A 14704-nucleotide genomic window follows, 5' to 3' on the forward strand; every position below is an offset into this window, starting at 1 on the left:
GGTGAGCACATTGCAGATGCCCTAACTATAATCTTCCAAAGTTCTCTAGATTCAGGAACCATCCCTTTAGATTGGAAAATTGCACATGTCACTCTGCTTTTTAAGAATGGTGAGAGAGGGAAACCAGGGAATTATAGACCAGTTAGCCTAACATCTGTTGTCAGGAAATTGCTAGAGTTTATAATTAAGGATAGGGTGACTGGGCACCTCAAAATTTTTCAGATGATCAGAGAGAGCCAGCATGGATTTGTGAAAGGTAGGTCATGCCTGACAAACCTGATTGCATTTTCTGAAGAGGTGACTAAAGTAGTGGACAGGGGAATATCTAGCGATGTTATTTATATGGACTTCCAGAAGGTATTTGATAAAGTCACACATAAGAGACTGTTATCTAAGGTAGAAGCCCATGGAATTGAGGGCAAATTATTGACCAGATTAGGAAATTGGTTGAGCGACAGGAGACAGAGAGCAGGGCTAATGGGTAGGTATTCAAATTGACAGGAGGTGACTAGTGATGTCCCGCAGGGATCTGTGTTGGGGTCTCAACTATTCACAATATTTATTAACGACTTAGATGATGGCATAGAAAGTCATATATCCAAATTTGCCGATGACACAAAGATAGGCGGCATTGTCAGCAGTGTAGACGAAAGCATAAAATTACAAAAGGGATATCGACAGATTAAGTGAATGGGCAAAACTGTGGCAAATGGATTTCAATGTAAGCAAATGTGAGGTCATCCACTTTGGACCTAAAAAGGATAGAACAGGGTACATTCTAAATGGTGAAAAGCTAAAAACAGTGGAGGTCCAAAGAGACTTGGAGGTCCAGGTACACAGATCATTAAAATGTCATGAACAGGTACAGAAAATAATCAAAAAGGCTAATGAAATGCTGGCCTTTATATCTAGAGGACTAGAATACTAGTGGGTAGAAGTTACGCTGCAGCTGTACAAAACCCTGGTTAGATCACACCTGGAGTACTGTGAGCAGTTCTGGGCACCATACCTTAGGAAGGATTTATTGGCCTTGAAGGGAGTGCAGCGTAGGTTTACCCGAATAATACCTGGACTTCAAGGGTTAAGTTACGAGGAGAGATTACACAAATTAGGGTTGTATTCCCTAGAATTTAGAAGGTTAAGGGGTGATCTGATCGAAGTTTTCAGGATATTAAGGGGAACAGATAGGGTAGATAGAGAGAAACTATTTCCACTGGTTGAGGATTCTAGGACTAGGGGGCAGAGTCTAAAAATTAGAGCCAGACTTTTCAGGAGTGAAATTAGGAAACACTTCTACACACACAGGGTGGTAGAAGTTTGGAACTCTTGTCCGCAAACAGCAATTGATGCTAGAGCAATTGTTAATTTTAAATCGGAGATTGATAGCTTTTTGTTAACCAAAGGTATTAAGGGATGTGGACCAAAGGCGTGTATATGGAGTTAGATCACAGATCAGCCATGATCTCACTGAATGGCGGAACAGGCTCGAGGGGCTGAATGGCCTACTTCTGTTCCTATGTTCTTATTTGTCCGGCCTCTGATGAGGACTCCCACACGGGATTGCCCTCCACTCCCGGCCCTAGAGTCTTAGTGCTATAAAAAGAATGTTAGTGCTTTGATTTTGTTTCATTTATTGCTTGCACCTCAGTATCAGCATTATGTGCGGAGCCCTGCTCAGCTGTTTAACGTGCCAGTGAGCTTGGGCAGGTTCCTGAGCAATGCAATCATCGATTCATCCTCAGGATACTTTATAGTTACAAATCAACACGCTGCAGATGCTGGAAACCTGAAATAAAACCAGAAAATGCTGGAAACACTCAGCAGGTCAGGCAGCATCTGGCGAGAAAAAGGGTTAACATTTCGGGTCAATGGCCTTCCATCAGAACTTGAAGATGGCAGAGATCATCAGCTTTTAAGCAACTGCACAGCTAGGATAAGGGAAAGGTCTGTGATGGGAGTGATTAAATCACAAAAATCATGATGGTGCAAGGCAAAATGAGGTGATAATGAGACAAGTAAATTAAAGATCTGATGAAGGGTCATCAACCTGAAACATTGGCTCTGTTTCTCTCTCCTCAGATGCTGCCTGACCTGCTGAGTAATTCCAGCATTTTCTGTTTTTATTTCAGATTTCCAGCATCTGCAGTATTTTGCTTTTGGGTCTTTAAATTAAAGCTGGGTCCAGAGGAGGCGTAAATGGTTACAGCAGAAGAGAAGAGAAGGATAGATTATCTGGCAAAGATTAGAAGACTCCCATGGCCCAGGAGTGTGGGAGTAGAAAGGCAGGTAGACCCCAGGTTGAGGTCCACCCCGCCGGCCATGTATCGATACGGTATGCCCACCACAGGTACCAGCCCGCAGCTCAAGTGGCTCTGGTGCAGCCATCCTCCGTTACCAGCACCTTCTGTCTAAGAGAGAATAGGAGCAGTAGTCATGAGCTAAAGTTGTTTAACTTAACGTTAAGGCCAGAAGGCTATGAATTTCCTCGTAGAATAAGGGGTCGGCTATTTAGAACTGAGATGAGGAGAAATTTCTTCACTCAGAGGGTGGTGAATCTTTGGAATTCTCTACCCCAGAGGGCTGTGGAGGCTTTGAATATATTCAAGACAGAGATCGATAGATTTTTGGATATTAAGGGAATCAAGGGATATGGGGATAGTGCAGGAAAGTGGAGTTGAGGTAGAAGATCAGCCATGATCTTATTGAATGGTGGAGCAGGCTCAAGGGGCTGAATGGCCTACTCCTGCTCCTATTTCTTATGTTCTTAGGAGATGTTGTTCCTCAAAGCTTGCATTGAGCTTCATTGGAACTGTGTAGGAAGCCAAAGTCAGAAAGGTCAGTGTGGGAACTGTGGTTCAGAATAGCCTTGTGGGTATATTAGAAACATTTGAACAGAAGCAGGAGCAGAGAAATGCAGCAAAAAAAAATGAAATATGATCAAAAATAAAGCTCTGAGTTTGTACCAGGTCAGATTGAAAATGGAGTGGTGGGTAGGGAAGTAGCTTTGTATTTGGTGCTTTAACTAAATTCAAAGTCTGAGGAAGACTATGCGGGTAATTTGTTGCATTCATGCTGCTGTGTGGAGCTTTGCCTGTCAACTGCACATATCGGGAAAGCATGAGCGCGTGACCCACAATTTTAACTCCATTAAAATTAAAGGATAGTGGGCACTACACCAAAAGTTTTGTGATTCGCAGTGCCCCGGGTGAAGGGCAAAACCTTGGAAAAATCAACTCTTACAAATTAAGACTATTTACATTAATCTTGTTCTTCAACGATGGCAATATGCATGTACAGTTTCAGTTGACGATGTCCATTCTACATGCCAAAACAACATAGTCAGCAATGGTTTAGCAAGGCTGTCCTACTTAATTTTTTCACAAAAAAAAGTGTATTTTGATTTGGATTGGGATTGGGATTTGAGAGCTTCAGGCAGTATGAGCCCAAGTTTGAATTAATAAAAATGTTCATTAATTCTGAGCTCACTGACTATCGTGGTTGCAGTTACATGTCTTTGCACGGATATATATGTGGTGTTCAATTTTCTGACTAAAATCACACACATGAAAAGGCTGAAAGTGAAATGTTTAATGCATTTTTATTAATGTTTTAATGTTTCAGATGCATTGTGTTTCAAATCCAACCATAAATGAATACCTGTCTGTCAATCATTGGAAGTCTGAATCATAGAAAATCCTGACACAATATTACCACAGGATGTTACCCATGAGCCTGATTAACAGAAATGTGCTGGCAATCTTACCTCAGGGTATTTGCAACGAGCTAACAAAAAGAAATAGAAAAACTAGCAAATGGTTCAATGAATTTATCGGTGAGCAGCTAAGCCATACAAACCAGAAGGGTCCTAGGTTACATTAGCATAGTGGTTAAGGTACTGGACGAGTAATCCAGAAGCCTGGACTAATGTTCTGGAGATGCGAGTTCAAATCCCACCATGGCTGCTGGGCAATTTAAATTCAGTTAATTAATGTTAAAAAACTAGCATCAGTAATGGTGACCATGCAATTACTGGATTGTCATCCTTACCTAGTCTGACCTATATGTGACTCTAGACTCACAGCAATGTGGTTCACTCTTAACTGCCTTTGAAATGGCCTAGCAAGGCACTGATTTTTACCAAAACAGCTGCAAAGAAGTATCATGGACTGTAGCAGTTCAAGAAGGCAGCTCACCACCACCTTCTCAAGGGCAATTAGGGATGGGCAATAATTCACACCCACCTCCTGTGAGCGAATAAAAAAAAACCTTGGCTTGTGGCATATTGTTGCCAGGGATCAACTGTGATACCCATGCAGTTGAAAATGATATGGGTCATGTACAGGAGGCTAGCTAGGGAGAAGAGATGAGAAAAGAAAATTGTCATTTCATAATATATTAAAAATGATACATCAATTCACATTTTCTATCATGCGACCATCACACTTCAGCTGTGATACCAGATGACTGCAACAGGACATAGAAAGGCTAGCAGAATGGGCAGACAAGTGGCAGATGGAATTTAATACAGAGAAGTGTGAGGTGATGCATTTTGGCAGAATGATCAGGGAGAGGCAATATACACTTAATGGCACATTTTAAAGAGTGTGCAGGGACAGAGGGATCTGGGAGTTAATGTGCATAGGTCTCTGAAGGTGGCAGGACATATTGAGAGAGTGGTTAACAAAGCATATGGGATCTTGGGCTTCATAAATAGAGGTATTGAGTACAAAAGTAGAGAAGTTATGCTCAACCTTTATAAAGCGCTGGTTAGGCCACAACTGGAGTATTGCATCCAGTTCTGGTCACCACACTTTAGGAAGGATGTGAAGGCCCTTGAGAGGGTGCAGAGGAGATTTACCCGAATGGTTCCGGGGATGGGGGATCTTAGCTACAAGGACAGGTTGGAGAAGCTGGATTTGTTTTCATTAGAGCAAAGGAGTTTGAGGGGTGATTTGATAGAGGTGTACAAGATTAAGACGGGTTTGGATAGGCTAGACGGGGAAAGGCTGTTCCCACTAGTTGATGGTACAAGGACTAGGGGGCAACAGATTTAAGGTTTTGGGCAAGAGATACAGGGGGGATGCGAGGGAAATCTTTTTTACGCAGCGAGTGGTGAGGACCTGGAACTCGCTACCGATGGATGTGGTGGAAGCGGAGACAATCAATGTTTCAAGGGGAGACTGGATAGGCACTGGAGGGAAATAAACTTGCAGGACTACGGGGATAGAGCGGGGGAATGGGACTGACTGGATTGCACTACAGAGAGCCGGCAAGGACTCGATGGGCCGAATGGCCTTCTGTGCCGTATGACTCTATGACTATGACTCAAGCTTTGTAAACAGCAGCAAGTCAGAACGGGAGAGCCAAAACCAAGGAAAGCAACTGGAAAAATTACCAATGGAAATTAACACATGAAACCAACCAACCCTTAATGGCATATCTAGGACATAAGAACATAAGAAATAGGCACAGGAGTAGGCCATTCGGCCCTTTGAGCCTGATCTGCCATTCAATAAGATCATGACTGACCTTCTGCCTCAACTCCACTTTCCTGCACTATCCCCATATCCCTTGAGTCCCTTAATATCCAAAAATCTATCGATCTCTGTCTTGAATATACTCAACGACTGAGCCTCCACAGCCCTCTGAGGTAAAGAATTCCAAAGATTCTGAGTGAAGAAATTTCTCCTCATCTCAGTCCTAAATGGCTGCTTGATTGGCCCCCCATCCACCACCTTAAACATTCACTCCCTCCACCACTGGCGCACTGTGGCTGCAGTGTGTACCATCTACAATATGCACTGCAGCAACTCGCCAAGGCTTCTTCGGCAGCACCTCCCAAACCCACGACTTCTACCACCTAGAAGGACAAAGGCAGCAGGCGCATGGGAACACCACCGAGTTCCCCTCCAAGTCACACACCATCCCCTGACTTGGAAGTATATCACCATTCATTCATCGTCACTGGGCCAAAATCCTAGAACTCCCCACCTAACAGCACTGTGGGAGTACCTTCACCGCATGGACTGCAGTGGTTCCAGGGCAATTAGGGATGGTAATAAATGCTGGCTTTGCTCACACCCCATGAATTTTTTTTTTAAATCAGGAGAATATACCAATAAAACAAAGGAAAAGACACACTAATCAAAATCATTCAAAACACTAAGGCCTAGAAATTCCCAACCTTGGCTCTGCTATACTGGCAGAAAATGGCAGCCGCCTCTCTAATGCCCTTCTGTGGTGCGGGACTCGGCGGCCACCATTTTGGTGAGGAACTTAGCACTGCCCTGGAGATGCAAATAGGCAGAGAGTGACGTCAGTCGCCTTGCAACACCAACTCGCTGCCACGTTTGCAAACTTCAACCTTAGCGCTGAGTTCAGCGCTGGGTCCGAAGCACGCTCTGAAAAGCAAGCAGTCAGCAGGCTGACAGAGATGCTGTCAGCACTTCTTAAAGGGACACACACATCTTTCAGGTAAGTTTTCATTTAAGCTTTTGGACTGGATTTAAAAAAAAAATTTATTAAAGTAGTGGCTTGGTTCATTACATGTTAAAAGTTTTTTTTTAAGTGTGCAGTGATTGCTGCTTGACGCTTGCAAGGCCTTTGATGGTAAAAAAGGCCTCTGAGAAGATATAAAATGCTGGAAATACTCAGGTCATGCAGCATCTGTGGAGAGAGAAACATAGATCATATCTCAGGTCGAGATGTTGCCTGACCTGCTGAGTATTTCCAGCATTTTATGCATTTATTTCAGATTTACAGCATCCGCTCACAGAGAGAAGGGAAAGACACAGAAGAGAAGATGTGGCAAGTAGGATGCAACCCAGAAAGCCCCTTTCTGGCCAGGATGAAATCATCTGCCTGTGGTCCCAGTGACCACAACCCCAATTCCCCTTTCAACATTTGTCTCACACCTTATCTTCCCTCTGTTATTGACCATCACAGTGTCCTCTTGGCCACTATGCTGAAATAAAAGCTACCACAAAGCAAACTTTCCAATCCAACTTTATACATCTATCCATCCAATATGACATCAAGAAATCAACTCAACACCCTTATGCATTGCCTTAGTGACTGTCTTGTGTGTGCCTTTGTCTATCCTACTGATGTCACGCAGTGCTACCCCAGTGGTGGCAGCATGGCTGGTGGAAGGCTGCTGACTTTGAGTGGGGGACACTGCAAATGGCCTTGCAGGATGACCTCGAGGAGCTGGTGGCTGGGAGTGCGAAATCGAGTGACGGTGTTTCTTCTTCTTCACTCTCCTCTCTCTCTTGGCCAACCACTGCTGGGCAGGCTGCATTTCTTGGGTGTGTGAAATGAGGAAGGCACAAGGGTGGAGTTATGGTGAGGGGAGGGCGGGAAAACAAGAGGTGCATGCGAGAAGGAGGATAACATTATGAGGATACCAGACTCTTGTATCCTTTCAACCCCACTGCTAGCCAAGGACTCAGCCATGACCCTGCCAAGAATAGCCAGCATCGTCTCCTCCAAGGGGGTGAGGTGAAGTGAAGTTAGGAATGAGAGGCGTGCCTCGTGTTTGGTACAGAATGTTGGTAGATGAGGGATCGGGGTAGGGGTGGGGAGTCGTGCATTGAGCAGTGGTGAGGCTAGTGGTGCAATTGGTAGGAGACGGCTTTTGAAGATGCATTCACTGACCTTGACCAGTGGTCTGAGGTCATGAAGCTTCTTTGGGCACTGGAGCCAGTTGGTGGGGACGACGCTGCTGGCGGTGACGTACTTGGTGATCTGGTCCCACATCCTTCTTTCTGGAGGGCCTCCTGGCCCCTGTGGGTAGAGGACCTCCCTTGCAGTGTTGACCCCCTGCACAAAGCTGGAGTGTTGTGCGTGAGACCCTGGGTGCCCCTTCCCTGGCTTGCAGAGCCATCTGTGTTAGTGTTGAAGCACTTCTTTTTTTAGGTGCGGAAGAGAATTCTGCTTTAAGAGCTGAATACTCCCATTTGGGAATTCTTTTGCATGTTAATTTTATTTTCCAGAAGGCAGTTGAGCTGCAAGGACTAAAAACTGCCTATTTTTACATGATTTTTATTTTTCTTCAATTCAGAAGGCAGTTCCCCTTTAAGAGGCTGAACTGTTTTCTGAAATGACAGCCTTGCTTTAAGAACAGGCTGTTATTGCTGCAATGACGCTATGGCCACACTACAGTGGGGCCTGCTGCCGGGACAAACGCCACCAGAACGGCCTTGCACGGTGAGTTTAGTGCTGAGCTAATGTCAATTAGCCACCAGCGCCAAATTACCGGTCCTGCCAGCGCCACCATTTTTGGCGGCCATTAACACCAGCCCATGGTGGCGTCGGCAGGATTTTAGCATTGTTGAACTTTTAGCCCCAAGTGAAACTTTTTTGTTTGCAGTTTTTCCATGCCCCCCACCCCCCACCCCCATTTTGAGCCATCTGACCACAGATTTTAAAAGAGTTTAAAAAACATTGGGCCTGAATTTGCGATCGGAGGGTTCTTACGGGCGGATGCCACCGATCATCAAATTTTCTATGCATTTACCTGGTGGTCCGGGAGATACGGAAGCTTGCGATCCTGGGCCTCTCCTGGTAGATATAAGTTGAGGCCCACGTATCCCAGGGGCGCAGGCCGTTCGCAAGCGCCCCTGGGATCACGTGGGCCGGCCCAACCAATGAAAGAAGGGAATCCCCATTCATACATATGGGAGTACTGTACATATGGAACTGTCATAAGTATGAATGGGGATGACTTAAAAAATACACGAACACATGAAATAAATTTTAGAAAAACATTACATATATAAATTTAATTAAAATGGCATTTAATTAAATATTTTAAACAAAAATTAAAATTTTTGAAAAAAAATGTATATGTTTTAACGGAGCTAAAAATAGAAACATAGAAACATAGAAGATAGGAGCAAGGGTAGGCCATTTGGCCCCTCGAGCCTGCTCCGCCATTTAATGAAATCATGGCTGATCATCCAATTTCAGTACCCTGTCCCTGCTTTCTCCCCATATCCCTTGATCCCTTTAGCCTTAAGAAATATACCTAACTCCTTCTTGAATATATTTAATGAATTGGCCTCAACTGCCTTCTGTGGTAGAGAATTCCACAGGTTCACCACTCTCTGGGTGAAGAAATTCCACCTCATCTCAGTCCTAAATGGCTTACCCCTTATCCTTAGCCTGTGACCCCTGGTTCTGGACTCTCCCGCCATCGGGAACATCCTTCCTGCATCTAGCCTGTCTAGTCCTGTTAGAATGTTATAAGTTTCAATGAGATCCCCTCTCATTCTTCTAAACTCTAGCAAATATAAGCCTAATCAACCCAATCTCTCTTCATGTCATTCCTGCAACCCCAGGCCTGGTGAATCTTCGCTGCACTCTCTCCATGGCAAGAACATCCTTCCTCAGATAAGGCGACCAAAACTGCACACAATACTCAAGATGTGGTCTCACCAAGGCCCTGTACAACTTCAGCAAGACATACTTGCCCCTGTACTCGAATCCTCTCGCTATGAAGGCCAACATACTATTTGCCTTCTTAGCCGCCTGCTGCACCTGCATGCTTACCTTCAGCGACTGGTGCACAAGGACACCCAGGTTTCGTTGCACTTCCCCTTTTCCCAATCTATTGCCGTTCAGATAATAATCTGCCTTCCTGTTTTAGCCACCAAAGTGGATAACCTCACATTTATCCACACTCTACCGCATCTGCCATGTATCTGCCCAATCACCCAACCTGTCCAAATCATACTGGAGTTTCTCTGCATCCTCCTCTCAGCACACACACCCACCCAGCTTTGTGTCGTCTGCAAGCTTGGAGATATTACATCTAATTCCCTCGTCTAGATCATTAATATAGATTGTGAATAGCTGGGGTCCTAGCACCAATCCCTGCGGTACCCCACTAGTCACTGCCTGCTACTCGGAAAAAGACCCGTTTATTCCAACTCTTTGCTTCCTGTCTGCCAACCAGTTCTCTATCCAAGTCAGTATCTTACTCCCAATCCCATGTGCTTTAACTTTGCACACTAATCTCTTATGCGGGACCTTATCAAAAGCTTTCTGAAAGTCCAAATACACCACATCCACTGGTTCTCCCTTATCTATTCTACCAGTCACATCCTCAAAAAATTCCAGTAGATTAGTCAAGCATGATTTACCTTTTGTAAATCCATGTTGACTTTGTCCGATCCTGTCACTGTTTTCCAAGTGCTCTGCTATTACATCTTTTATAATGGACTCTAGCATTTTCCCCACTACCGATGTCAGGCTTACCGGTCTATAATTCCCCCATTTCTCTCTACCACCTTTTTTAAATAGTGGGGTTACATTAGCTACCCTCCAAATCATAGGAACTGTGCCAGAGTCTATAGAATTTTGGAAGATGATCATCAATGCATCTACTATTTCGAGGGCCACTTCCTTAAGTACCCTAGGATGTAGATTATCAGGCCCTGGGGATTTATTGGCCTTCAATCTGGTCAATTTCCTTAACACCATTTCCCTACAAATACTGATTTCATTCAGTTCCTCCCTCTCATTAGATCCTATGTTCCCCGACATCTCTGGGAGTTTAGTTGTGTCCTCCTTTGTGAAGACAGAACCAAAGTATGTATTTAATTGGTCTGCCATGTCTTTGTTCCCCATTATAAATTCCCCTGATTCTGACTGCAAGGGACCTACGCTTGACTTTACCAATCTTTTTCTCCTCACATATCTATAGAAGCTTTTACAGTCAGTTTTTATGTTCCCTGCAAGCTTACTCTCATACTCTATTTTCCCCCTCTTCAATCAGTCTTCCCTCCATCGCTCCTTCTCCTCTACCTCCAATAAGAAACAAGATATAGTGGTATTCCCAATTGGAACCCCCTTGTGGTCTCTTTGGAATTGGGGTGGTAGGTAGAAATGGGAATTCCACAGCAGAAGATACAAAGGTAGATGACAAAACAATAACTAGTAATGAAAAATAATTCAAAAAATAAAATTGAAACTCGATACAGAAGGGGTTGGATTTCACCAATGGGGAGCTTTTGGAGGCGGGACTCCCACTTGTCGGGTTTCAGTCCCGCCTCCATCGACTTGTGGCCAATCCACGCTATTTTCCCTTGATTGACCTTGTTAAGCCGCCCAGCGGGCTTAGCAGGCCAATTAAAGGAAAGCTGATTACAGAGAACGTCAACGTATGACATTTCATCTGTCAAAAAGATGAATTGTCATTGTTTGACAGCTCTGTGAAGCTGTCAGACACTGACATTCTCTGTAGTTTGATGAGTTCTTGAATTCAAGACTCATCAAACCTCTTTATTTAGCAGAAATTAGATTGGAGAATGCAACGGCCATCTGTCATCTCTGCCGCGGAGGTGCGAGACTCTCCGCATACCCACCAATTAAAGCCTGCAGGAAGAAACAAAGCAAGTAAACTTTTACTAACAAATTCCACTTACCTCACATACTCACCTCTCCACACTTGCACCCATCACTTACCTTCACAGCGCACTTTTGCACCCCTCCGACCCCCGCAGACCCACTGCTCGCCTCGGTGACCCTGGAGGGGTTCGCAGCCTTCGGGAAGCCCGCACTTGTGTGAGTAAAATGGGGATAATCCTCTTATCTCCCTGTTAACTACCTGTTAACAGGCAGATAAGTGGCACTAATCCCCTTCCCGCCTCCAAGGAGATGGGAACCGGCGCGGGTCGGCTACCCGCCTCCTGGCAAGATGGCATGGGGTGGGTTGGGTACCCGCCCCCAGATTCTGCCATTTTCCCAGCAGTCCCACCCCCATACCCACCTCCCCAGGGCTGGCAAGATCGCGCCCAAGGTTTTCATAAATCTTTTCTAACTACTGGCTGATCCCTTTCAATTTACTTCTATCTTTTGACACAACGTGGCAATACTAGATGCCCTTGTGTAGGCATGATTTCTGTCGACTGTTAGTGAGGTTGTAAATCGCCCGGTCATTTTAGTGCAGCGCTCCAGGTTACGGATTTGCCCCATTTCCTGCCCGCCCACCTGAGTAAAGGTAGGTGGTACATATTGGAAAATCCTGCCGATTGGATCATTAGCCTCATATTCCAAGCAGTTACACCGTGGTTCTAAACAGTAATGACCATCTGCATTTAAAAAAGCTTCAAAACAATACAAGACTTGTAAACAGGTTGCAGCCAGAAAACACTATTGTTTTCACTGTAAGGCAAGTATTTTATTGAATAACCCACATTGCGGACGGTGAATGCGGACGAATGCAGCAACATCAGCCTGCCTCTCATGACACCTATAGGAAAGTTGGAAGATTTACAAAGAGAAAGATATACTGTATATCCCCGAGTTTACTCTGCAGTATAACCAATTCTGTTGCATTAATAGTGGCAATTAACTGCAATGGTTCTTCCATTTTACCCAGACAATTCATACATGTACACAAATCCTACTTCAGCTGAATAGGGAGTGTATGCACAAAACTCTGAACCTTCCATAATTTTATTATTAATAATAAAAACAGAAAATGGTTCTGTGTTTAGTTCAGATTTCCAGCATCCGCTGTATATTGCTTATTGTATAATTTTATTAATGTTGCTTTGTAGATGTTTCTAAACACATTGTAGTTCGAGCTAAGCATATGGGATTCATCCAGTTGAACATTATTACCTATATATGTTTCTCTTTTACTCACCAACTATTTTTATTATTGGCAGCTACAGACTGTAACACATTTCATCAGCTTTAATGGACAAAGGCCATCCGTTAATGAAGGATGTGTGGCAAGAGGTATGGAGACAGACGCTTAACATCACCAGCTGCAGCAAAATGTAGAAAGGCCAACTCAGGTTCATACAGCGCCTCACAAGTTGCGTAAATGTCACTCCTCCATATCAGACAATTGCTGCAGGGGCAATTGGTAGGGCACCCTCCTACACATGCCCCTGAATTCAGCCATTCTGGACAACAGTCCAGGAGACTACAAGGATCATAACCAGTCTTGCAATTTGAGAAGACCTAGCACAGTGCTTGCTGGGCCTACCCACTGGAGAGTGAGGATCTCTCACAGGAAGCAGGCTAGCACAGATCTCGCTACTAGCTGCAAGATGGCGCCCTCATGTGGTGAAGTGCAAACCTCCCTACAATAAACATGTGGCTGAAATACATATGGGACATATCCTATCCGGAAAAGAATAATATTCAGCTTACGCCTTTAAACTGGAGAAATATCAGATAGTCTGCCTGATATTTGGAGATTCGTTGCAAGAAAAACTCCCACCAATGCAGCAACTCACACACTGATAATAAAGGACAATGACCCAAACTGATGTGAGCTTCCCCCATTCCCATACCCAACTGCTCCCCAGAAGCCAAAAACAAAGAAGTCGCTTTAACTCCTTGACTCGAATAACTCCGCCTCAAGCACAGTCATGCCAGAAAACATGAATAAGCACCATGCAGTAACAATGTAGAATGGCGTCAGAAAATATATATCAGAATGCAGACTTTTGAGAACTCAATAAAAATATTTTCAAAAAAACAACTTCTAGTGAAGACCACATTATCCTTCATGAATTTGAATATTTAAGAAGGCAACATAAGCTTGGGGGCAAAATTTGGTTGTTTTACAAAGCAACTAGCGCCCGTGCGCGGCGCCGCTACCTTCTCCTGTCGGAGGTTAGCGGCGGCGGTGACCGGTAGCGCCCCGCGGTGCTGCGCCTCCGCGATGATGTCATCGCCGTGCGCAGCACCCCACTCATGTCCTGGCCGTGAACCTCGGTAGCGCCCCCTGACCTACCGCCGGACGCTATGTCTGACAGGGTATGGGGGGCGTATGCGCGGCGATAATTAAAGGAGAGACTGGGCGGCCATTTTTGTTGTTGGCCACCTGCCAGCACCTGTCCCCTCTGCCATCCTCGGCCTCCTCTTCAGCGCCCCCCCCCCCCCCCCACCGCGAGGTGCCGGCCACACTCCATCACCCCGGCACTCCTCGAGTGCCGGGCCCTTTTGCCGGCAGCCCAATCCCTGGTGGCCCAGCTGGGCCCCGGGTTGCGCTGCGCTAGGAGGGGAGGAAGGCCTGCAGTATCGCGGCATGACACGCAGGGGCATGTAGCGTCGCGATATTCCCTGGTAGCGCCCCAAGAGGGAGGGGGAGGGCTTCCAGTAGCGCCCCGCCTCCCTCTTCTGGCGCTAATAGTGAATTTCAGGCGCGGGGGATGCTGACCTTTTTGGGGCACTGAAGGAAGTTAGCGCCCCAAAGGGAGCGCGACCGAATTTTTGCCCCAGGATGTCTGGCAAAACAAAAGAGAAGTATTGCTACAACAGCTGCAGTTGACATTATCTGCAATGAATTAGACAAAGCGGATCCCAATTTTTTTTTCCAGTCAGTGTTTTGGGGATGATTTCCGACATAATTTTTTTTCAATAAAAATATAATGGGTTCAATTTAATTTTGTGAGTTTGCACTAGTGGGTATAGAATTCATGCCAATAGATTTCAGGGATACATACCATTGAACCTATATTGTAACCACTCAAGTCATGTTAATAGGATTTTCATATTGACTGGGGCAAGATTATTGGTGACATTAACTGGCCAAGTACAACACCACAGAAAGCTGTTTTTAGAAAACAAATGGGCCTAGAAATTCGGTAGGCTTAGCGCCGCATTTGAGGCGCTAGAGGGCCTAGCGCCGGAGTTATGGCCAGTTGAGAAATTCCCTGGGGCCCTAAATCGGCGTTGC

Source organism: Somniosus microcephalus, chromosome 18 (genome assembly GCF_052327205.1).
Source record: "Somniosus microcephalus isolate GS21.2 chromosome 18, FLI_Smic_1.0, whole genome shotgun sequence".
NCBI lineage: Eukaryota > Metazoa > Chordata > Chondrichthyes > Squaliformes > Somniosidae > Somniosus > Somniosus microcephalus.